This window comes from Argiope bruennichi, chromosome X1, assembly GCF_947563725.1.
Source record: "Argiope bruennichi chromosome X1, qqArgBrue1.1, whole genome shotgun sequence".
NCBI classification, from domain to species: Eukaryota; Metazoa; Arthropoda; class Arachnida; order Araneae; family Araneidae; genus Argiope; species Argiope bruennichi.
In genome coordinates this window covers 49,890,749-49,916,180 of record NC_079162.1, presented here as the reverse complement: position 1 = coordinate 49,916,180, position 25,432 = coordinate 49,890,749, and the positions used below count along the sequence as shown (strand labels likewise).

General features: G+C 28.5%; 1 long non-coding RNA gene across 1 annotated transcript; it reads right to left on the bottom strand.

Annotated features, from left to right (window-relative positions):
- Positions 1-1,845: 1,845 nt before the first annotated feature.
- Positions 1,846-13,317, bottom strand: LOC129958051 (uncharacterized). The gene is made up of 4 exons (XR_008783118.1): positions 13,254-13,317; positions 9,338-9,455; positions 8,891-8,965; positions 1,846-5,167 (listed from the first exon to the last, which is right to left on the bottom strand). It is a non-coding gene; the product is annotated as an uncharacterized LOC129958051 (long non-coding RNA).
- Positions 13,318-25,432: the final 12,115 nt, after the last annotated feature.

Sequence of the window (25,432 nt, the reverse complement as noted above, 5' to 3'; positions counted from 1 at the left end):
CTCAGTCATTAAAGATAAATACGCACCATTGCATTAAAAAAATTTAAATAATGACGATACATCAAATATTGTTTAAAATTTATATTCCAACGAATTAAGTTGTTTTTCTTATGTATAATTTGAAACTTTTTTTAAAAAAAATGAAACAGATTCTGGAGTCTGCTTGTTTGTAAAATAAATTATCGTATAATTTACCATATTGTTTACTTTTTAAATGTGACATTCATTATATATTAAAGTTGAGAAACATGAAAAATACTGAAGATGACACGTTTGCATAATTTTATATCCGAACAGCATTCGCAATTGGAAATGCTGTTTTTCTGCTCTTTGAATCACTGAAATCTTTAATTGCACTAACTTTTACTTTTGTAATATTTCCTTTCTTCTTACATTTGTTCTTGTCATTTGATTCGATTCAAATTATAAAGTTCGTCTCAAAATACCTCTTATGATATTTCAAAAAGGAATGTTAACACAACTAAAATAAACTATGCTAAGAAAAAAAAATATCAAGTAAGCAATTAATTAATGTAGTATTGAAGGAAATTTAACTTATTTCAGCTAAGGAATAAAATTCTTACATGAAAGCGGAAAGAAAATTGTTTTCCCACAGTATTTTTCAAGTAAAATTGTATAAAATATGAGCTGTTAGAGTTCACATCACTAAAAACTTCCATTTTTTTAATTTCGCAAGATGCCACTATATATAGGAACAATGATTATATCTATCTTGTCCCAATCGGAGAGAGACGAATAAATTATAAGGATTGATAGATTTCATATGTATAAGAAATTACAGCTATTATAGGATTTTTTGAGAACGGTCCTTGCAACTCCTGTATCAAAGGATTTTGGCATCCTTTAAATCGCTACTCCCTTTCAAACAAAACAAGAGGGATTAGGTTTGCGTCGAATTTAGATTTGCGAATTAATGTGACGATGCAATGTGAAGGTGAATTTTCGACAAAACAGATAAATTAAATTTTTCTATGATCAAGTGACTATGACATCACCTGAGTCAGCACTTCCTCTCAAAACCTCCACACCAAAATAGCAAGAAGAAATTTCCATGCAATTTGGCAATCTGGATTAATATAGCAAGATCTGCGTCTATAAGTCGAATTTTCTGCAGAATCGGTTCATATCCCACCTCCCCTTCCCCGATCTCGAAGCAAATATTGCCATCAGGTTATCATAGCTCAATTAAATTTTAAAGTAATATATTTCATAGAACGCCATTGAAAAAAAAAAAATATTTAGTTTAGTAATTCCGCCGCTTAAAATGGTCTCATCTCGCCATATTATAGTTTACATTCATGTAAATTTAATTACTACTACACATAATGTTTTTTATCCTGATAACACGCAAGTAAATTAAAATTTGCAATTTTCTTTATGTTTTTAAGGTAATTGGGAAGATAAAAGAAAATATCAGACTGAGAGAATAATAAAGTTGACGCTTTTTGACAGTGAAGATAAATAATTTATTTAAAGCAGAAAAACACATATGCGTATATTGAATAAACATTCAAAAAGTTCTATAATTATTCTAGACATTACAGATACATCTATTCATAATCTATTCATCTATTCATAATGGTTACTTATTTCTACACATTTTCTTTGAAAATAAAACAAGACACGAAACAATGAATCAGAGCAATAGGAACTAAAAAAAATCAAGCTATTTTAAAAATAATCAAATGATAATAAAATTAAAATTACTAGATTCGAGGAAAAAGTTTTGTCTCAGTTTTCATGGTATCGTAAAATAACGTTGAATAATAATAATAATAATAAAAGCAATAATATTATTTGAAATATATTATGATCCTTAAAATATAAATAGTCAAATTTGCACATTTTCATTATTAAAATTTTATAAAATTTGATGAATTATAAAGTCTTAAAAATATTTAAAAGTTAAATATCTCAACTAATTACATTCGTCTAACAAGATTTACTGTAAATTTCTTTAGATTGCAGAAATGAATTGCGTTAATGAAGGGGGAAAAAAATAGAGGAACGAAAGCCCAAAATGTTATTAAAAATAATAGAATGAATATTTAAAAAGATTTACAGAGTTCTCATAACATTAGAATTATGTATGTACATTAGCTGTGACATGTACAAGTGAACAGAACACAAGTCAACATATACATTTTCCTTAAATATATATATAAAACAGTAAATAACAGTCCTTTGTAGAAAAGAATCAAAATTAACAAAGAAGAAAAATAGGTGAAAACGTTATTAAAAAACTCAAAAAAAAAGTTCAAATCGTTATTAAAAATTACAGAATGATGATATTTACAATGAATTAAAGAACTCTCATAACATGAGAACTATGCATGCACATTAGCTGTGACATGTACAAATGACTAGCAAACAAATCAACAAATACATTCCTTTCAAATGTGTATATAAAACAGTAAATAAAAAATATAACACCAACAAATATATAAAACGCTTAAAATCATTGATGAAAATACTGAAAGTATTTTGAAAGTATTACTGAATACTTGAAATTTATTAAAGTTTTTAAAATATAAACAAATAAAAATTGTGAAATTTGCACAAAAATGTACATTTTGATTGGGATAGATTTATAAAATTTGATAAATTAAAAAGTCTGAATAATATTTAAATGTTAAATATTTTAAATAATTACATTCATCTAACAATAATTTAGTTTGAATTTCTTTATATTGTAGAATAGAATCAAAATTAATGAAGAAGAAAAACAGAGGAAAACATTATTAAAAAATTCAAACCGTTATTAAAAATTACAGAATGATGATATTTACAATGAATTAAACAGTTCTCATAACATGAGAACTATGCATGCACATTAGCTGTGACATGTAAAGTGAATAGCAAACAAATCAATAAATGCATTCTTCACAAATGTATAACAGTAAATATTAACTATAACACCAACAGTAAATAATAACTATAACACTAACAGTAAATAATAACTATAACACCAACAGTAAATAAACACCTATAAAACAGTAAATAAAAAATATAACACCAACAAATATATAAAACACTTAAAATCATCGATGAAAATACTGATAACAGTAAATCCCATTTTTCCAAGCTGAAAGAAATAACTTAGAAGATATGGAAGCAGAATTTTTAAATCTCAAACATGCAATAAACTTTGTCAACAGAATTTAAATACACACTTCGACGCAAATACAGTGCAAGAGTAGTAGTTGAAATACTCAAATAATTTCCATCAAAACTAGAAAATTTCCAGTTTCATCCTTTTCGACTTTTTATCGTTTGATCAGGATCTAAAAAATGATGCACAGTATTTACAGTCATTTCTCTGTGATTTTGATATACATTGGAATAATCTATTCCAGTATCCGGGCATGCATGCTGTTTTAAAAATGTAATCAAGTCATTAACCACACGTCCTGTTAAGTAGCAGTCCGCTACTTTGAGATGATCTTTTATTCGTGTTTCACATTCGATGAGTAGTGAGACAAGCAAGAAAGTTTTCAGCCCCATAATGTTTGTGCTATCATATAATTTCTTGCTTAAATATCCACAGCATCTACTCAAATGTCCCTAAAATTTCGATAGTTTCGTCAAGAGTCTATGTGTTGGTGGCATGGCAACATTATTCCATTATAAATATGTTATTAAGTCTTTCAGTGAATATAGTTTTTTAGTTGCTCTTTGGAATCAAAAATGAAACTCAATTTTATTACTGAACTGCTTTAACTAGCAGTAAAAAACGAAACCCCATTATGTTTGTGCTATCATATAATTTCTTGCTTAAATATCCACAGCATCTACTCAAATGTCCCTAAAATTTCGATAGTTTCGTCAAGAGTCTATGTGATGGTGGCATGGCAACATTATTCCATTATAAATATGTTATTAAGTCTTTCAGTGAATATAGTTTTTTAGTTGCTCTTTGGAATCAAAAATGAAACTAAATTTTATTACTGAACTGCTTTAACTAGCAGTAAAAAACGAAACCCCATTATGTTTGTGCTATCATATAATTTCTTGCTTAAATATCCACAGCATCTACTCAAATGTCCCTAAAATTTCGATAGTTTCGTCAAGAGTCTATGTGTTGGTGGCATGGCAACATTATTCCATTATAAATATGTTATTAAGTCTTTCAGTGAATATAGTTTTTTAGTTGCTCTTTGGAATCAAAAATGAAACTCAATTTTATTACTGAACTGCTTTAACTAGCAGTAAAAAACGAAACTCACAAGAGTATGTCCATCTTTACCTCATTGTTGTCTTCTGCTTTTAAGAGAATTTTTTTTTTCTTTAACTCGTTACAGGTAGAGACTTCTAAGTGAAAAAAAAAAGAAACTAAAATCTTGGAGAAACCTGAATAAACTAAAGGAAACTAAAATCTCGGTAAAACTAAAAGAAACTAAAATCTCGGTAAAACTAAAAGAAACTAAAGGAAACTAAAATCTCGGTAAAACTAAAAGAAACTAAAGGAAGCTAAAATCTCGGTAAAACTAAAAGAAACTAAAGGAAACTAAAATCTCGGCAAAACTAAAAGAAACTAAAATCTCGGAAAACTAAAAGAAACTAAATAAACTAAAAGAAACTAAAATCTCGGATAAGCCTGATATGTTGACACTTCATGCCATATCGTAAGAATGTCCTGTACGCAATATAAGTGACACGCGCTTGCAAATCTTAATTTGAATCTCAGATCGTTGTCCAATACTATTTTTTCGTGAGTTTTACGATGATTTATCGAACCGTCGGCGTTAAGGACAACGTAATCCTTTAGCTCCACCGTTTCATGCATAATTGCACGGTTTATGTTAAGAAATTTGAAGGTTTCTAAACAAAGTTTGACACTGTAGTCGACAAGTTCCTTTTTAAGTGTTTCAGGCATGCAGAGATCTTTAATTTTATCTTCAGCTTCCAATTTATATGTTTCTGTATAATCGGGATAATTTTTCACTATCATAGCCGCTTCAGCAGTCATAAATTCGTATTGAATCTGACTGTGTAGCTCTTCAACTATGTGCCTAATTTTATCAAAGTCTGATATTAAAATTGCACTAGCACCAAGTGCCATTTCTTTTAGTGTTGCGGGATTTCTGATTGGTTGATTCCTGACTCGAGGGATAGGGAAACTCATTCTTTTTTTCTTTTTTGGAATCTGAAATAAAAAAATAAGTAAATAAATAAATAAGACATATTTTTAACTTATTCCACAAATATTAGGCATATTAGTTGTCTTTTATAATTAATATGTAAAGGAGCAGATAAGTGAAATGATAAAACTGCCGCATAAGCTTGAACAGAAATCTAGTGAAGGAAGTAGAGATAAACAGAAAAAAGTAAGTTATATTGGATTCAGTAATAGAAAAAAAATATTCAGTTTTCTACCAATATTTGCTAAACGAAACAGAACTTTTATGAAATATTTCATGCCAAATTAGACTTCATTGAGTTATCCATTGCAATATCTTATTATACTATACGACTTTACGGTTAATATTTAATCTCATATGGTTGTTTCAATTCTTAAGCTATTTAACTACTTTTAGGATGAAGTTATTGAAAAATGCTATAAAATACTTATAATTTTGAATTTTTGCGTAAAACACATATAAGGATTAAATATATCACTTAAAAGATAATAGTCTTTTGAAATAGGAAGAAATATGGGGCAATTTTGAACAAAGACACTTCTAGTTTAGAAATTTATCAAATTATTTCTACAAATTCTTGCAAGTAAGAAATATAGTTGTTAGTTCCTATACTAAGAAATAAACTATAATTCTTTGTAATCTTCAAACATTAGGGTTTAAAAGATTAATAATTTAAAAATTCCTCTTTTCTTTCGTATTGTTGAGTATTAAAACAATTGTGAAATCTTTCCAAATAATCTGATTGCTTATTTTTTTTATTAAGGAAAAGTAGATCATATTGTAAAATTATTATATTGAATTTTAAAAAAAAACTATGCATTGGATTTTATTTATGAGGTTTTCCATTAGATGATTTTACCAAAATTTAGAATTTGAGAAATAGCATTTAAAGATATATCATAGAATAAAAGCGTGAACAGTGTTAATATAATTAACAAAATTAACTTTCATACATATCTCAGTAGGATTTTTAAAAAGAAACTGTCCAAAAATTAAGAATATGAAGAATATTAAATAAAAAGACATTTAAAGGGGTTTTTTTTGTTTTGTTTTTTTCCTTTTACGTAGTCACAATTTAATTTAAAGAAAGCACGGATGTTAAAATGACTGCAATGGAATTAGAAGGCTCTTCTATCTGTGCAATGAAAAGAGATCAGTGCTTATTAGAAATCATTGTATGACAAAGGAAAAAAAAAATCAATGCCTAATATAATTTTATTGAAATAAATAAAAATAATTTCTACCCATTATAAGTAAAATAAATGAAGTCGATCCTGCGAATTCCCTTTAAAGTAAGTATTTTATTTGAATACTATTAATGGTTGCTTCTAATTTTAATTAAAAGTTCTGTGTAAAGGGGCCAGGGCCTGGACTGTTTAAAGCCAGGATGAAATGATAACAGCAACAATGAAGACGATTTGTTTTTCCATTTCAAAGATGAAATATATTCTTGTCAAATGTGTTTAAAGTATTCTTACAAATTAATTAAAAGCGGAAAAGTTATTATACGGCGTGAATTTGGTGTTAGAGGAAAGATAATTTTTTTTTAAAATTTATTTTATAGTTTTAAGATTTTACAAAAAAATTATTTTTGTGCAGTAATATCTTCGGACTTCACTGTGGTAAAATGGAAAATTTTGTTTTAATATTTTAATTAACTAAAATTTCCACACAAAAAAAATCTCCCAGATCCTAAATTTCAACTTTCAAAATTTTGTATCTGTACGTCAAATAGTCTATCCTGTAGAGAATAAGTCAGAGGATACTAAAAAAAAAAAAAAAAAAAAAAATCACTCTTCTGGTTTGAAATTTTAAGAAGGGGTTATGCCCAATTACACTTCAAGACGAGATGAGGAATTGGATCCCTGCGACTATCCATTCATAATTAATTGGTTACTTATCTATATACTTATAATAAAGCTCAATGTGTGTGTGTGTGTTGGGCTCTACAGGTCAGGTCATTTGACATACAGCTATCAAATTTGGTACATGTATACCTTAGAGGTCGGAAATGTGCATCTGGGGTCCCTTTTTTTGAAATTTTAATTATCAATAAAAAACTAACTTTCCCGCCAAAAAAATCTTCCATTTTCCCCACCGTCAAATGAGTAAGGCTTCAGTTTTTTTTTCTCCCAACAGTAATGAGGCTAGGGTTAACATTTTTCGGCGGATTATTTCAAACGATTCTGTTTATTTTCTTAATGTTTTATGCATTTAAAACTAAGCATTGTTAATTAATCCATGTTTCAGATTCATTCTGAAGTACTTTTGAATTAAAATAACACAGAATAAAGGAAATTAAAAATGTATAATCTGCATAGCGTTACCCCAACTGGCGTAGAAAAATTCACGCATTTGCGTACCGTAACTGGCGAAGAAAATTCACGCATGCGCATTGTGTTCTGACTGTTGCCATGACAACCGTTATCAACGGATGATTTAAATTATTTTTAGGTTAGTTGCATGCTTTTGTAAGTAAATTTATGTTAGTTATATATTTTTTGTATATGCTTATAGTTTTAAGTACATCGTTTTTTAAGTAGTTTTTTTAAACCTGTTTTCGACCGATTATTTTAAACGATTCATTTTATTTTCTTAGTGTTTGATGCATTTAAAATTAAACATTGTTAATTAATCGATCTGTTCATGATGAATCTGAGAAAATTTTGTTGACAAATTCTTGAGATATTACATAACTTAAGAAAGATATTCTTTAGTGCCCATAAAGTTTAAACGCTCAGTGACTCTATTATCAGTAATCATATTATTAAAAAAAATGCTTTGTTTCAGTAAAAAATATTATTATATTAATTGCAGTTTAGTCATTTCCATTTTAATTTTAAGCATAAATTCTACCGGAAACACAGAACAGAGAACAGAAAATTAGAGAGATACATATTATGTTAGGACTTTATATTATTATGAGTGAATTACATGACTATCAAAATTTGAAGCTTTAAAATATTTGATGAAGAAGCTATTAAAGTAGGAATTACATAAAATATTTAATTATTAAAATTTTAACGAGCATTAAGATTGGCGAACCGGCTGGTCGCCAAAGGCGGCTAGTAGACGAATAAATTGCGTTTATGAAAATCTATATGGTTGTGCAAAACTTATTATCTACTCAATACTTTGGTATATTGCAAATTGTAGCCAGCATACACGTCTTCATTCCATATAAATTTATGATGCTGTAAAATCGGTACTCATTTAGTCTGTTAGTTCATTTTATAATTTTTTCCTTTTGCTATACTATACATTTATACACTGAAATGTGTCATATTACGAAAGTGCATAAGAAAGTCGAGAGCAAAATATTCCTTCAAGGTCTTCAAAGGACTTGAAAACAGTTTGATGACTGAAGCAGAATATTTCTTGTTTTAGTTAATGAAATATTTTGTAACTTCTATAACAAAGTAAGTGTTCGAGTTATTTGAAGCTTTTGAATTTCGTAGATTAATGTTGAGTAGTATATCAATGTTTCATCTTGGTATACAAACCAAGAATAAAAATTTTCTTACCGCTTGAATCACAGTTGAATGGACAGAATATGCTGTCAACTTTAATAGTACTGTATATTTTTTAGAACAGCTTTGGCACAACATAAGTATATATGACATTAACAAAGTGCGTTTTTTCCGATTGCTGAAATTCAAAAATCAATATTATGTAGTTCAACAATATATAATAAAAATATCCAAATCATAGTTTAAATCATTTCTTACCACTTGATTCACTGGTGAAAAGACAGAATATGCTGGCAAGTCTAATAGTATTATTTTTTAGAACAGCACTGGTACCTACAAAAATAAATAAATAAATAAATCAAAGCATATCGGCCTATTTTACTGTGCAAGAAAATAAATTCTGTAAAAATATATCTGAATATTTTAATAAGTCCTATACTGAACGACTTTTTACTTTGTAAAAAATATTGAATATATTTATTTATTTGAGCTAAAAGGAATCATTTTGTGTACTTGAAATTTACTTCCTAAACAGTTTTCTTTGTTCAATTTAAATATGTAAATGGTGAATAGTTTTACCTAACTGAAAAAAAAAATAATCTAAAAATGGTCTTGATTTATCTAAGGAATAGTGACTGTGTATAATCAAATTTATTCACAGAAAGTGACTTAACTACAATTAACAAAATATTAAAGAGAACTTACCATATTTTCAAAAAAACATTGTAGCATTCAGCACTGCGGAGAGTTCGTTAGTCTAAGATTTCCTTAACTTTTTCGCAATCTTTTTTCGGAAGGAAATTATTTCTAGGACTCTCTCTACCTGTTAAAAAAAATCCCAATAATTTATTTCTAAAATTAGTGTTTCGAAATGAAAAAAGTCAGAACTCTCTTTGAGAGAAAAAAATGCAAATTCATCTTAAACATGTTTTTTTTTTGTTCCGAATTTTTACCTTATGATTTCATAAAAAATATATCTATCTTTTTCAAATAATACACATTATAATTTTTGCTTAAAATATCATAACATCATTCATCAAAACCATTTATTCTTTGAATCTATAACAATGCCTTGATCACTAATAAAATAACAAATTTGATAAAGAACGGAAACTCTTTCGTACGATCCTTTCAATTCAGAAAAGGACAAAAAAAAAATTTAAGCTTTTCTACTGATCCTCCAATTATCTGTTCAGCTGCCTTATTTACTCACACGAAAGCACAGGAGAGAAGCCTGTAACTCTAAATGAACTGTTTCCGCCAAATAAATGAAATCGGGAAGAACGAAAAATGTCTCTAAGAAAAGTGTAGGATTAAAACAAATTATATTACGTAAAAACTGAAGTTTCGAATAAACATACAGTTTATAAGGCCATAATTGCAAGTACAGAACTCACCTGTGGAATGAAGATTGGTAAATGGAACGGACAGCCGGTCCCTAGAAAATTTAGACTCCGCAGAATCTATTTATAAATTGATGCGCAGATTGAGAAAGCATTGAAATGATTTGAGCAATTCCAGTCTTTTCGTTGCCATGGGTTACTCAATCAGAAAAAAATATTTTTAAAGACGTCATGATGGTGAACAAAAGCGGTTTTGCAATTCTATCGATCAATAAATATCAGTGCGATCATGTAAAATGAAAAGATCGCAAGAATAGATGAATTATTATTTTCGGTTAATAAAAAGATTTTTTTAGAGAAAATCTGATGAAATTGAATAGAAGGATTTATCATTAACATATTACAGTAGAAAAAAGAGATTAAATCCACGAAAGTAGGGCACGATATATTCACAAAAAAAAAAAAAATTCATAAATGGTAGGAATTTTTCGACATTTTTCTTGGGTATTAAAAATTTTGTTAAATCTGTTGGGAAAAATAAAAATGAACAGAAAAAAATGTCGACATTCAGTCTTAATGAAAATAATGATTGTATATATATATATATATATATATATATATATATATCGTCGGCAGACAACAAAAAATTGTCCAATCAAAAGAAAGTGAAATATGAGTTAATGAATTCTTGTTACTTTATAACATCTTCTCGGTCAAATAAATAAAAAAACAGTGCATATTATATCATTAATATGCTATATATATGGCACATAAACGATATATGGCGCATAAACTGAGATACACGCTTTTTCTGTTACAGTGATAGCATTTTAAAAAACAAAGAAAATATTGATTCATTTTAATTTTGACTTGGTCACTTAAATGTATATAGACGTTAGAAGAATTCTGGCAGAATTTTTATTTTTTCTTTTTTCTTTCTTTCTTCTTTTTTGAAAAGAGTCAGAATGATACTCAAAAGCAATCGACAAAATTTTAAAGGACATCCTGTCAGTTATAGGAAACCTGTTTGTCATTAAAAACCGTTTGCTTAAGGCATGATAACAGGGATAACAGGAAAACGAAAAGAGCTAGATTTATTAAATTATTCATATGGGTTTGTTATAACAGTTGTTGATCTGAATCATATTTTGAAATTATAACTGAAAAATACAAAACCTTAGATAAATGAAATTTGCTATGCGTTCCTTTCACCAAAATTTTAGTTTTACATAAAGTTCGTTTCTCAATGTGAGATAAGAGCTGCTTAGAAAGTTGTTTTCTCTATGCAAAATAATATGTAACAAACTATATTCATAAAAAAATACCTCAAAGTCAAAGGCAAATCATTGCTGCTAGTTTCTTTCTCCCTTTTAATTCTAGGTCCGTGAGTCTTAAAATATACATACAAAAATTATGTAATTTTTTTTTTTTTTTTTTTTTCTAATCGTGATCCTGTCCTTCGAAGCCTGAACCTAGATTTTCTTATCAGAATTGTAGATTTATACCAAATTTTGGATCAAACTTATCAAAAAGTTAGACGTCTATTATTTTGTCTATTTGTGATTTTATGAGCTCTATAATTGCAAGTGACAGAAAGATAGGCAAATTTAATTTAGCATAATCGGTATTCTTGTCTCTACTATGAAGTACAAAATGCTCAGTATTGCTTTATTATATGAGAAAGTCAAATGCGTACATTCCTCCCCCTAAATCTTTAGAGATTTAAAATGAAATTTTCAGCTAAAGCTTCAGCTAGAGTGAAAGCAGCTGAAAAGGCCTTACTTTAAAGAATAACAAAGACATCGAAATATTTTTCCTTTGCCATTTTGTAGAAAGTCTGAATTTTAATTCCTAACGTAAATGAATATTTTCTTTCACAGCATTTAATTGATTTACCGAAGTTTAAAATATGATCAAAATTTTATTTCCATGAAACTGAAAATGAGGACAAGCTTATGTCGGCATTTCACTTATGTTAGAATTTTATTAAAAGTTATAAATCCTGAAAATTTCGCCTTAAATTTTGTAGCAGATAAAACTGAGAGCAAATAGGAAGTTATTTGCGAGCCCACCACAGTTTTGTGTTTAGTGCATATTCCCACGCATTTTAATCCTGAAGGAAGAAAGAAGTGAAAAAAAAATTTAATATACATTCTCACATTCATACAATTTAAATATATATTCTTATTCCTCAAGGCATCGCTTATTAATTTTTAAAATTTAATTCTGTTTTAATCTTCTTTCTATCTATCTATCTATCTATCTATATATATATATATATATATATATATATATATATATATATATATATATATATATTCACATACAAATTCTATACCCATTTATAAATATTTATTTGTAATTTCAGCAGAATCTAACTACAAACAATATAAATACTTTTTGGCTCTAAAGATATAAAGTTTAAATATACATAAATATACAAACTCCAAAATTTTTTTTATGTAAACTATAAAAATATTTACATTCATAAATATATTAAATATATCTAAAATTCTTAATTTACTGATGTTTATCTATAAACTATAAATCCATCTATTAATTCCTCTTCGAAATAGGGTCATATTTTTAGATTATTTAACATGGCACTAGGTTACATTGCTTAACTTTCCTTAAAGTGAGATAATTTATTTCTAATATCAGTGTTTCGAATAAAAAGAGTCAGAACTCTCTTTGAGGGAAAAAAAAAATGCTAACTCATCTTAGAGATGTATTTATATTTTTTAATTACGAATTTTTACCTTATGATTATAAAAATATATTTATCTTAAATTGTATATGTATCGTAATAATATATATCATAAAAAATATATGTCTCTTTTTCAAGTAATACATATTATTATTTTTGCTTAAAATATAATAATGCTATTTATCAAAGCCAGTCGTTCTTTGAACATATAACAATTCTTTGGTCGTTAATAAAATAATAAATTTTATAAAAAAACGGAAACTATTTTGTACTATCTTTCCAATTCAGTAAAGCACACATACGCACAAAAATAAATAAATAATAATAAGGCTTTTCGACAGATATTCTAACCATCTGTTGCACTGTCAAATTTACTCATACAAAAGCACAAGAGAGAAGCTGTAACTCTAGATGTACCGTTTTCGCCCAAATAAATGAAATCGGGAAGAGGGGAAAATGTCACTAAGAAATGCTTAGGATTTAAAAAAAATTATATTAAGTAACTGAAGTTCCGAATAAATATAAAGTTTATAAGGCAATAATTGCAAGTATAGGAACAGAACGTACTCACCTGTGGATTGAAGATTGGTAAATGGCACGGACAGTTGGTGCTCCCTAGATCTCGCAGCTTTGCAACTCGATGCGCAGATTGAGATAACTTTGAAAGGCACTGAGCAGTTCTGGTCCCTTCGTTGCCATGGGTTACTTACTCTCTAAGAAAAATAGCTTAAAAGACGTCATGATTGTGAATAGAAGTGATTTTGCAATGCTATCGATCAATAAAAGGAAGAGCTTGCAAGAATAGTTGAATTATTATTTTCGGTCAATAAAAGGATCTTTTTAGGAAAAAATATGATGAAGTTGAATAGAATGATTTATCATTAACCTATTACTGTAGAAAAGAGATAAATTCCAAGAAAGTAGAGCACGACATATTCATAAAGAAATTAAATTTTTAAATGGTAGGAATTTTTCGACATTTTTCTTGGGTATTAAAAACTATGTTAAATATGTTTGGAAAAACAAAAAAGGATCAGAAAAAATAGAGACATTCAATCTTAATGAAAATTGTGATTGTCGGCTGTCAGCAAAAAATTTTCCAATCAAAAGAAATATGAGTTAATGCATACTTGTTGCTTTATAACATATTCTCGGACGCATAAATAAAAAACCGCGCATATTATGATATCATTACTATGCGATATATATGACACAGAAAATGATATACGCGATTTTTCTGTTACAGTGCAAATATAACATTTTAAAAGAACAAAGAAAATGTTGATTTGCTTTTCTTTTGACTTGGTCACTTATAAATGTACATTGACGTTATTTTAGTTTGTGTAAAAGCAGAAATTTGAGAAAAGAAATATTAAGAAAAAATATTTCAATTAATTTGCAAATGTAAAAAATTGAATTTATAAAAATGAGATAGAAGTATGAATAGAAATAGAGAAATGAAAATAGAAAGAAAAAAATTGAATTTATAGCATCGGTCTTTTTCAATTAATTTGAAATTGTAAAAAATTGAATTTATAGAAATGAAACACGATATGGTTCCTGTATTTAAGCAATTGGACCAATTATTGCTAATAGAATTCCGCATGAGAATGTAATCCTTTTAATTCGATAATTATATATCGCTACTAACTTGACGGAAGAAATTTAGTATTGTTTTAACACTAGCGTTATAGATAATAAAACATTTGACGAAATGCAATTGCGGGAAGAATGTCTGTTTTTCGGTATATATACATATGGAAACGATAACTCGGAAGACTTCAATTTAGCATATGATTTTCTAATAGTCGACGTTACTCTGATTGAAACAGTTTCTAATTGGACCTCACGATTTAGAGGCCTCGTACTAGAGTACTATTGACTTTCAGTTCAGATCAGTGTTATTATTATAGTTAGATTCAGTAAGTATTCATTATGAGACGTTGGGAAACTTATTCAAAGAATAGATGTTTTTGTCTTTACTTTGTAACCTATAAAATATACAAAAAAAAAAAAAAAAAAAAAAAAACCAATTTTGCAATTCTCACTAAATTTAAATTAGAGAATTCAACAAAATTCCCGTTTTTTTTTTTTTTTTTTTTTTTTTTTTTTCTTCCCATTTTATATATATATATACATATATATATTTCTCGACAGGAAAAAAATCTTTTTATTTTTTTTTCTTTGGAATTAATTAGTCTAATACGGTAACTCAAAATGAATCGATAAAATTTGGTTTATTGCCATAGCATGAAAATGTAGAAAATATATAGCATTTTAAATGATATCCTTTTATAGGATACCTGTATGTCATTTAAAACCGTTTGCGTAAGACATGATAACTGAAAAACAAAAAGAGCTAGATTTATTAAATTTTTCATATGTGTTTATTACCACAGTTGTTGATCTGTATCATATTTTGAAATTATAACTGAAAAATGCAAAACCTTAGATAAATGAAATTTGCTATGCGTTCCTTTCACCAAAATTTTAGTTTTACATAAAGTTCGTTTCTCAATGTGAGATAAGAGCTGCTTAGAAAGTTGTTTTCTCTATGCAAAATAATATGTAACAAACTATATTCATAAAAAAATACCTCAAAGTCAAAGGCAAATCATTGCTGCTAGTTTCTTTCTCCCTTTTAATTCTAGGTCCGTGAGTCTTAAAATATACATAAAAAATAATGCATAAGAAATTTTTCTAATAATGCGTCTCTCCTTCTAAGTCTGGACCTCGATTTTCTTATCAGAATTGTAGATTTGTACCAAAAATGGATTAGATAAATGAAATTTGCTATGTAATCTTCATATTAAAAATCTAATTTTGTACGAACTTATGATTTCAGTCTGTTGAAAAAAGGCATTGTACATGTTTGGTATTCTATATTACCAAAGTACCAAGCATTACCGTACTTGGTAATCTATATTACCAAGTACGAAACTTTCATGGGCGGGTTTCTGAAAATAAAAATCTGAGCACCTGTGTCGTTGACAACCTTGCTAAAGTCCAAGATTTAATATCAAGAAGGGAAAAAACATTTTCATTAGAGAGTATATTAGAAAGGGAAGACTACTATCTCTTGTGACATTGAATAAGTTTCTTTTTTTTTTCTTTCTTTTTTAAAGAACTTAAATAAAGAAAGACAAATATGGTATATTTGTTACGAACGTTTTTCAAATTTTTTCTTCCTTTTTAATATTCCCCCCGGGGGGGGCACCTCGAAATGAGGATGAGATGCTTCCGACATGGTGGTTGGATCTCGCCACCCTGGAGGGTACACGAAAAGGTGGAGGTCTGAATCCTCCCATCGATGAATAGACGTACTTCCTTAGGGAAGGGTTGTACCGTGGCCGGTGATGGCCCTTAGGACTCAACCACAGTTCCCGCCAGTGTTGCTGTTGCGGCGGTCCGGTCATTCAGTATTTATTATCCGTGTGCCTTCGGGCTGTCGGAGAGTCAGTGATAAGAATTCCTGTTCAATATAAAATTCTAATATCACACATATACTAAAACTTTTTATTCGGATTAGGAGAAAATAGCATAGAAGATAATCAAAGTATAAGCAAATTTAATAAAAATAATTTTTAAAATTGATTGTTTTATTACCACATTCAAAATTAGAATTTTATTTTAATTATTTTTCGCTTTGTAGTGTTTAGTTTATAATTCATTGCTACGAATATTATGGGACCTTGAAATCAATTTTTCTCACTAGAAAGGACCGCAACTAGTATGGAATTAGAATTTTATTATATATATCGATTGTTCGATAATTAATTTAAAAATAAAAATAAAATGTATATTGTTACCGAGAAAACAAAACTGTGCTAAAATTCAGAGCACAAGCACATCAATAAATGAATGAGCAATTGATTATAAAATTCTGTCTTGATGCACATGGAAGAAAAAACATGGAAGAAGGCACATGGAAGAAGAAGTATTTAAAAACAGTAAGAGAGAATACATACCAACTAACAATAGGATTTCCAAAACTACAATGTCATCAAAAGCTTTACAGTTACCAAGACAGTTTTGTCAAAATTAATAAAGGAAAAAATGAAATCGAAGTTGCAGTTATCGGCCAATCAAAGTGAACTCTAGATTATGTGATTTGCATATTTATTGCAATTCTTGATGAATGATTGGTATTTTAATTGATAATATATGATAGTTTTTCTTTATTAAATAAATATTTAATATAAACTTTTCCGTTCATATTTGTGGTTTGCCTCTCTAAAGCGAGAAACCTGGAGTACTTAGATGAATGTAAGAGGAAAATTTTACTAGTCTGACATTTTTACGGTTTGGGAGCCTGATAAAAATCTGAATTTTTAAAATTTTACTATGAATCTCCTCAGAAGTAAAAGCGTTTTTATTCAGTTGTGTATTTTATTTAATATAACGATGTAACTGGAAGTATATGCTAGATGTAGTATTTAAGGAAATAAACTCTTATTTCTTTTTTTGCGACATCCTGTGCATGTCACATATCTTTTTGGTAAATGAGAAAAGAGAAATTAATTTGAAATGATAGCTTTATTCTTCTGTTTCATATTCAAACAAAAGGTTCAATTTTAAGCAGCTATTAATAGTTGTTTGTTAAATGCACGACGAGTGAGCAACATACTCAGCACCACAAAAAGGAAAACAGGACAAAACTGAATGTGAACGAATCCAAAACTTATACAGCTTGAAAAGGAAATATTCCTGATTTATTTTAGTCACGGGATTTCTCATGATAATGCATTTTAATGTCATGAGTTAAAGTTATGAAAATTAAACAGATAGAAGCATCGATAAGTCAAAGCCCTTGTAACTCAGAAATTAAAGTTAAGCTGGGTAAAAAGTAATTAGAAATTAAATAATTTTAAACGTGCATAAATTGAATCTATTAAATGTATGCGTGCTACATTTCCATTTTAAAGAGGGAATATTTTTAATTAATTTCTGTTTAACTTAATTTTTAAATCTTTTTTTGAGGTGACAATTAAATAATTTTAAACGTGCATAAATTGAATCTATTAAATGTATGCGTGCTACATTTCCATTTTAAAGAGGGAATATTTTTAATTAATTTCTGTTTAACTTAATTTTTAAATCTTTTTTTGAGGTGACACAAGGATTGAATAATGGGATGGACGCAATTTTTTTCATAATTTTATATGACAGAAAATCTGCAAATTTTTGTGAACGATACCAAATAAAAAAAATAATATTGATCAATATTCTCCGCTCTTGCGTGGGGGTTAAGAGTAAAGAAGTGACAAAAATCTACTGTTCTTCATAAATATTTGAAATTAAAAAAAATATGCCTATTTAGCTTAAGCTTCTTAAGATTAATAACTTTTTTTAATAAAAATTTGGCTGCAACTTCAGATTACACATTCTTTTCATGTAAGCACAAAATACACGAATTTTATTTATTCGAAGAATTAAATTATTATCGATGAATTAAATAATAATTAATAAATTAAGATCTAAATAAATATCAACTCCTTCTATTTTCTTTTTTTTATGGTTACAAATTGTGAAACTAAGCTCATTTTATTTTAATACGCCATTGGATATACTTTAGCTTTTATCTGCCTGCAATCGAAAGGACGTTTTCAGTAAAAAATTTTATTTTCTTTTTTTTTTCAAACAATAATATACAATCTTGTGGTAGGCTGAGACAGTTATGAGTTTTATATCTATACATGCAGATTCATTGAACTGAATAGAAATTGTATTAAGTATATAAAATATATTCTTAGGCATAATTATCATATACATCTACAAATATGTAAATGTTAATATAAAATAATAAATATCTTTTTTTTAATTCCTAACCTTTCTTTAAATTCTGTTTCGAATTAGGATTACATATATGTATGTATTAAGTTGGCACATGGATGCATTGGGTAAATTTCTCCACAACCTGAGTTTCGCTGACAAAAATGACATAGGAAAGAATTGTATAAATATTCATAACTTCTGCAGGTATGTAAAATATATCTTAAGACATACATATATGAAAGGCTTAGATTCTGTATATGTGAATATAATATATGATAAATCTCAATATATAAATGTCTATTTCAACTGATAAATGAACCTACCAATAAAATCTAAATCTATCTTTAAAATCTATCTCACATTGGGATTTTATTTCTAGATTACTTAATTGATGCAATGATGTAAGGCGCAGTTTATTTAGCAATATCATTGAAAACAGTCATTTTTTGAAGAATTACATTTCTTTTTCGATAAAAAAAAATCGCTCATTTTTAATCTTCTTGCTTCATTTGCTATCCACAAAAGTCGAAAAGTAATTAAGGGACTGTTGCGGTAAATGTCTATTTCAACTGATAATAAATAATTCAGAAGTTCTGTCATAAAACATATGGGAAAGAAGTTTCAAATTTAGAATAACAGCTAGAGCTAAATTAATGACAACAGTAAAAATAAATCCCTTAAGGATTTATAATTTATTACTAAGTAAACATTAAGGATTCGAATAACTGCTAAATTAAAAACTCGATATTATAAATATCATAAATTGAGCAAACTTACTTGCAGAATCAAACTCTGGAACATTATGGTGCGGAAGGAATTCCCCACAGCTGGAGAATGGAACTTGCAACTAAATTTACAGAAAATTTAACGCGGAAATCAACAAATCACATGTCCAATAAAAAATAATTCAGGATCCCTGTTTACTTTCCATTAGTGGGCTTCTAAATCTATAATGACATCAAAAAATTCACTGAACAATGCAATGATTGTAAAAAAACAGAAATGAAAAGATCTGAGGTGACAGGCTTTCCAGGACATAAAAAGAAAATATTTTCGATCATTAAAAAAATATTATACAAACCTCAGGAAATTCTATCGAACGATTCAGAAATGATTTTAATATCCTAATATTAAAATATATACGTGATTGAAATCAAACAGCAAAGTCCGTCTATCAATATAAATTTATAATGAAGTTTCATAATTAGTTTCATCTTGCTGATATTTATATCTGAGACGAAAACAAACGAGGAAATTACTGAGAAATACTTAAAAAGATGGAATTTTCAATATTCAGACATAAAGCAAATTATGTTTACATAAATTAATTTTATTGTACGTTGCAGGAAAATTTTTAAGGTAACGATAATTACGCATTAAACAATTCAAAAATATAAATGAACTTGGGTCTGTAATGATAGAAAGCAATGTTTACATTCCCCCTCGCAGAATAAATGCTAAAAGGGTCGAAATTCATAAGACTATTCTAGTTTACAGCTTCTCAAACGTTAGCGAACGTGAAACGTTTTTTTACGAATTTTTTACGTGAAACGAATTTTTAATGTATAATTCATTAAAAATGCAATATAAATTTTCATGTTCAAGCATGTAAATCTAATTTGCATTGTACTGAATGCATTGTCTCGTAAAATTAAACTGAAACATAGACATATAATGGCACGAAATTAACTAGAACAATTCGGAAATAAAAAAAAATGATAATTTTTTGACTTTATATCTAATTAACCATAATAAATTCGAATTACATAGTTTTGTTACATTATTTATTCTGAAATTCATTACGCCATTGAGAAAATTCAAAATAAAAACATCCGAATATGCTAAGCTTTTCTGAATTTGGATTATTACAACTTTCCTTATTTAAAATCCTTTACTATTTATAATTATCTATAGTTAATTTTTTTTTTATTATTATTCTTTAATATTTAAAAGCAAACACTGACAAGGAAACCTTCTTGATCTCAAAAAAAATTCAATGAAACTTTCTTTAATTGCCTTTTTTAATGCTTTCTGTTTCCCTGATTTGAACTGAGCTATCTTTAAAAAATTCTGGTGACATATTGTTGTTAGAATCAATTTGACAAAAACTTTTATGTTTTTCTTCATAAGATTATATTTTTAAACATTTTGATGTAATTCGTATTGTTTCATGTTTGTAAAGACGGAATTTACAAATAGCATTTTCATTCATGTTCTGAGTTGATAGATATTTGAAAATTTTCCCATTTATGTCTTCTTGTTGACAATAATGAGCTTTTTTAAATATTTTGTAAGAATCGTATTCATTTTTTCTCAGACAAGCAGAGATCATCTGAAAGGAACCTCACTAAAAATTGATTTTAATAAGGTTTGAAACGTCAAAACCTTGGACTTTTTTTTTTTTTTTTTTGACAGTTAGAAGTAATGAAACCGAGACGAAAAACTGTCATGCATTGCTTTTGATTTCGCAAAATACGAAATGAAAATGCAGAGTTGTAAAATGAGTGGCGGAAAGTGGGTGGGTGAAATGAAAGATGAAGCAGAGGATATAAACAAGTAGCAACAAGGTATACTCAGATTATTCGCAATATAGAAGTTTCGAATTAAATTTAAAATTGTAGGATCCAGAACAGCAAGCATGGGGGAAACCTGAAAGAAAATGCATCCAAAGGTACGGAAATGAGATTCAAATAAAATGGAATTACGGAAAAGAGCTCATCTTACTGCACATCACCCCTTTCAAACTAAAATCTAGTCTCGAGATCCCGAAACGAACAGTGCATTGATATCTCGGTATTTGTTCTTCAATGAGAAGACACGCCTTCTAAACAATACAAAAATCTCATTTAGAATGGGGATGACCATTACATATTTCTACTCAAAACCAAAATAAATCATTTATCAATTGCATAATGAACAGCTTGTGGAACTAAGTCCATAAACAGCACTGTTGCTCTTTACACTGAATGGCCAAATTATTATGACCACCTTTAGCCCGTAATACTGCTTGCATTCTTCTTGGCATAGATTCTATGAGATGTTGATAGGTAGTAGGAGGAAATTGACCCCATATCCGATGAACTGCACTTTCCTCTCTTCAGATTCGATGGCACTGGATCCAGCTATCTGATGCCCCGCTCGATCTCATCCCACAAATTCTCAATTGGATTAAGATCTGGTGATTGTGCTGGTCAACGAAGACAGGTAAAGTCAGCGTCATGCTCTTCGAACGATCTGACGACAATACCAGCTGTATGACATGGAGCGTTGTCTTGCTGAAGGTATTCATCCCCGGTAGGGTAAACTATTAACATAACAGGATGTACTTGATCTGCGAGAATACTTAAATACCTTTGGACATTCAGACGTTGTTCCACAGTAATCAAAGGACCCGTGCAATGCCAAGAAAACATTCCCCAAACCATAATATTGCCTCCACCAGCTTGAAGTGTTGTGGCAGTGCAAGTGGGTCCATGTTTTTGCCATATCCGAGCCCTGCCGTCTGCATGGTCTAGTTGAAAACGCGATTTATCAGACCATTATCGTCAGCTCCCATAGTCTATACTGTATAATTTGTGTCGCATAGTTCCTTCAAAGACGTTCCCAGTTGTTTCTTCATTAAGATTCCCTGCTATTTGACGTACTGTTGCACTTCTGTTGGAGTGGACAACTCTGGCACGTCTCCTTTCAACTCGAGCATTCAGTAGCCTTTGACGACCACAAGCCTGACGTTGATACCCGGTTTTCTACTTGGTAGTCCACTCTCTGTACGCATTAACAACTGCTGCTCTCGAACATTTCACAAGAGCAGCCGTTTTGCTGATACTGGTTTCGACGCTTCGAGCGCCTACAAACACCCCGAGTTCAAAACTCAGTAAAGTCACGTTTTTTGCCCATATCTCTGCGTGTAACACAGTGCAATTGATGGTTCACTCACCTTGCATTCCATTTTTGTAGCTATCTCGCCCTCTAACGGCAACACTGTGACGCGATAGTTCATTTTGCATAAAGCTGTCAAGTGATCATAATAATTTGGCCATACAGTGTATGACCAAGTTTGTGTCATCTAGTGAAATGAAAGAAATTAAAAATACATGATAGTTTTTTTAATAGCTGAAACGTATTCTTAAAGGTCTTTAAATGTTTTAACTTTCCGTATGGTTAACATTCGTTCTTTGACAACAATTGATATTTTAGATTTGTTGTTTAGTTTTACAATAAATTACCATGAATAAACAGAAAGATCATATTTTTTTTTAGACACAAGCAAATTTTTCCTATGCATATATTTCGAACTGTTGCAATGTATTATCTATATTAGCTTGAATGCCAAGGTGATGATTAGGGACGAAAAATTTTGCATTGGAATAATTTCATGAAGTTTTTATTTCAGAAGTTATGAATTAATTTTGATTTGTAATAAAATTTTTAACACGAATATAAAAAAAAAAAATAGAGAGAAACTAGCTACAGCTATTTAAAAACCATCTGGTTTAATTGATATCAGTTTTTAAAATAAAATCGTTTTAGATGATGATAAAAGTAATTTGAAAATTTATTGAAAAGTAGTTTTTATATTAAAAATATTATACATAAAAGGCTTTAATTGCGAGCAACGTCGGGTATATCAGCTAGTATTTTAATATAACTCCATATTTTAAGCACTCCACGGAAACTCAAAACAACCATTTTGCGAGCAATGCCAGACTGTCTGTGAACACGATTATAATTACATCCAGGAAACTTAAAACCATTATTAATTCTCAGGAAAAGTAATATTCTGGGTAAACCATTGCATTAAAAAAATGGCGATATATCAAATATTATTTAAAATTAATATTCCAATAAATTCAGCAGTTTTTTCTTGTGTATAATTTGAGACCTTTTTTTTAAAAAAAGCAACAAATTCTGAGATCTGTTTATTTGTAAAATAAAATAACGTACAGTTTTCTGTATTGCTTACTTTTTAAAATGGAAAATTCAGGTGAATTGTGTTAACAATGACGATGACATATTTCCACAATTTTGTATCTAAACACAATTGCCAATTACATTCGCAACTGGAAATGCTGTTTTTCTGCTTTTTTCAATCAATGCAATCGTTAACTGCATTAATGTTTACCTTTGTGATATCTCTTTTCTTCCGTCATTAATTTTTTCGTTCTTTTCATCCGCTCCGGTTGAAATTACAAAGTTCCTTTCAAAATATCTCTTGTGTTATTTCAAAAGGGAATGTTAATACAACTAAACTAAACTAAACTATACTAAGGAATAAAAAAAATGTCCGGTAAACAATTAGTTAATGTAATATTGAGCGAAATTTAACTTATTTCAGCTAAAGTATTGAATTCTTAAATGAGAACGGAAATGAAATTATTTTCCAAAGTATTTTCGTTTAAAAATTGGATAAAATATGAGCTGTTACAATTCTCATCACTTAAAACTTCTATTTTGCAATTTCGCAAGATGTGACTATAATAGACACGATGATAATACTTATGTTGCCGAAATCGGAGGAAGACGAATAAATTATAAGGATTGATAGATTTCATATGTATCAGAAATTAAGGCTATTATAGGATTCTTTGGGCAAGATCCTTGTAATTCCTTTATCAAATGACTTATGACATCACCTAAATCGCCACTCCCTTTCACATCTTCCAAACAAAACAAGAGGGATTAGGTTTGCGTCGAATTTAGATTTGTGAATTAATATGACGATGCAATATTAAGGTGGATTTTCGACAGAACAGATAAATTAAATTTTTCTATGATCAAATGACTATGAGTCAGTCACCACTCCCGCTCAAAACCTCTACATCATAATAGCAAGAAGAAATTTTCATCCAATCTGGCAATCCGGATTAATATTATCAAATCTGCGTCTATAAGTCACATTTTTTGCAGAATCGGGTCATATTCTCCCTCCCCGATCTCAAAGAAAAATTGCCATCAGGCTATCATGGCCCAGTTAAATTTTAAAGCAATATATTTAATAGCACACCATTGAAATAAGTATCTAGATTAAATAAAGGTCCCACCGCTTAAAAAGATATGATTCCTCAAATTACAATTTGGATTCATGTAATTTAATTACTACCTCACATAAATGATTTATTTTTTTTATCCTGATAACTCGCAAGAAAATTAAATTTTACATTTGGCTTTATATTTTTAAGATAATTGTGTTATTCTGGAGATAAAGGGAAACATCACAGAAAGAGAGCAATGAAAGTGAAGATAAACAATTTTTTTAATGCATGAAAGTACATATGCATTACTGAATAAACATTCAAAAAGTTCTGTATGTTAAGATACATATATTCAAAGTGGTTACTTTTATCTAATAATTTACTTTGAAAATAGAACAAGACACTGTCGAATCAATGCAATAGGAGCTATTAAAATCAAGCTATTTTAAAAAATATTAAATGATAGTAAAATTAAAATTATTCGATCCCAAGAAAAAGTTTTATCTCACTTTTCATGGTATCATAAAATTATGTTGAATTCAAAAAAATTATGTGAAATATATTAAGTTTTTAAAATATAAATAAATAATAATATTGAAATTTGCATAAAAATGTACATTTTCATTGGGATAGTTCTATAAAATTCGATGAATTAATATTAAATTTAATTATTAAAATAATTTGAATGTTAAATATTTGTAATAATTACATTCGTTTAACAAGATTTACTCTGAATTTCTTTAGATTGTAGAAATGAATTGTGTTAATGAAGGGAAAAAAAATAGTGGAACGAAAGCTCCAAGTGTTATTAAAAATAATAGAATGAATATTTACAAAGATTTTAAGAGATCTCATAACATGAGAATTATGTATGTACATTAGCTGTGACATGTATAAGTGAATCGAACACAAGTCAACAACCCATATATATATAACAGTAAATAAAAAATATAACACCAACAAATATATAAAACAATTAAAAGCATCGAAGAAAATACTGGAA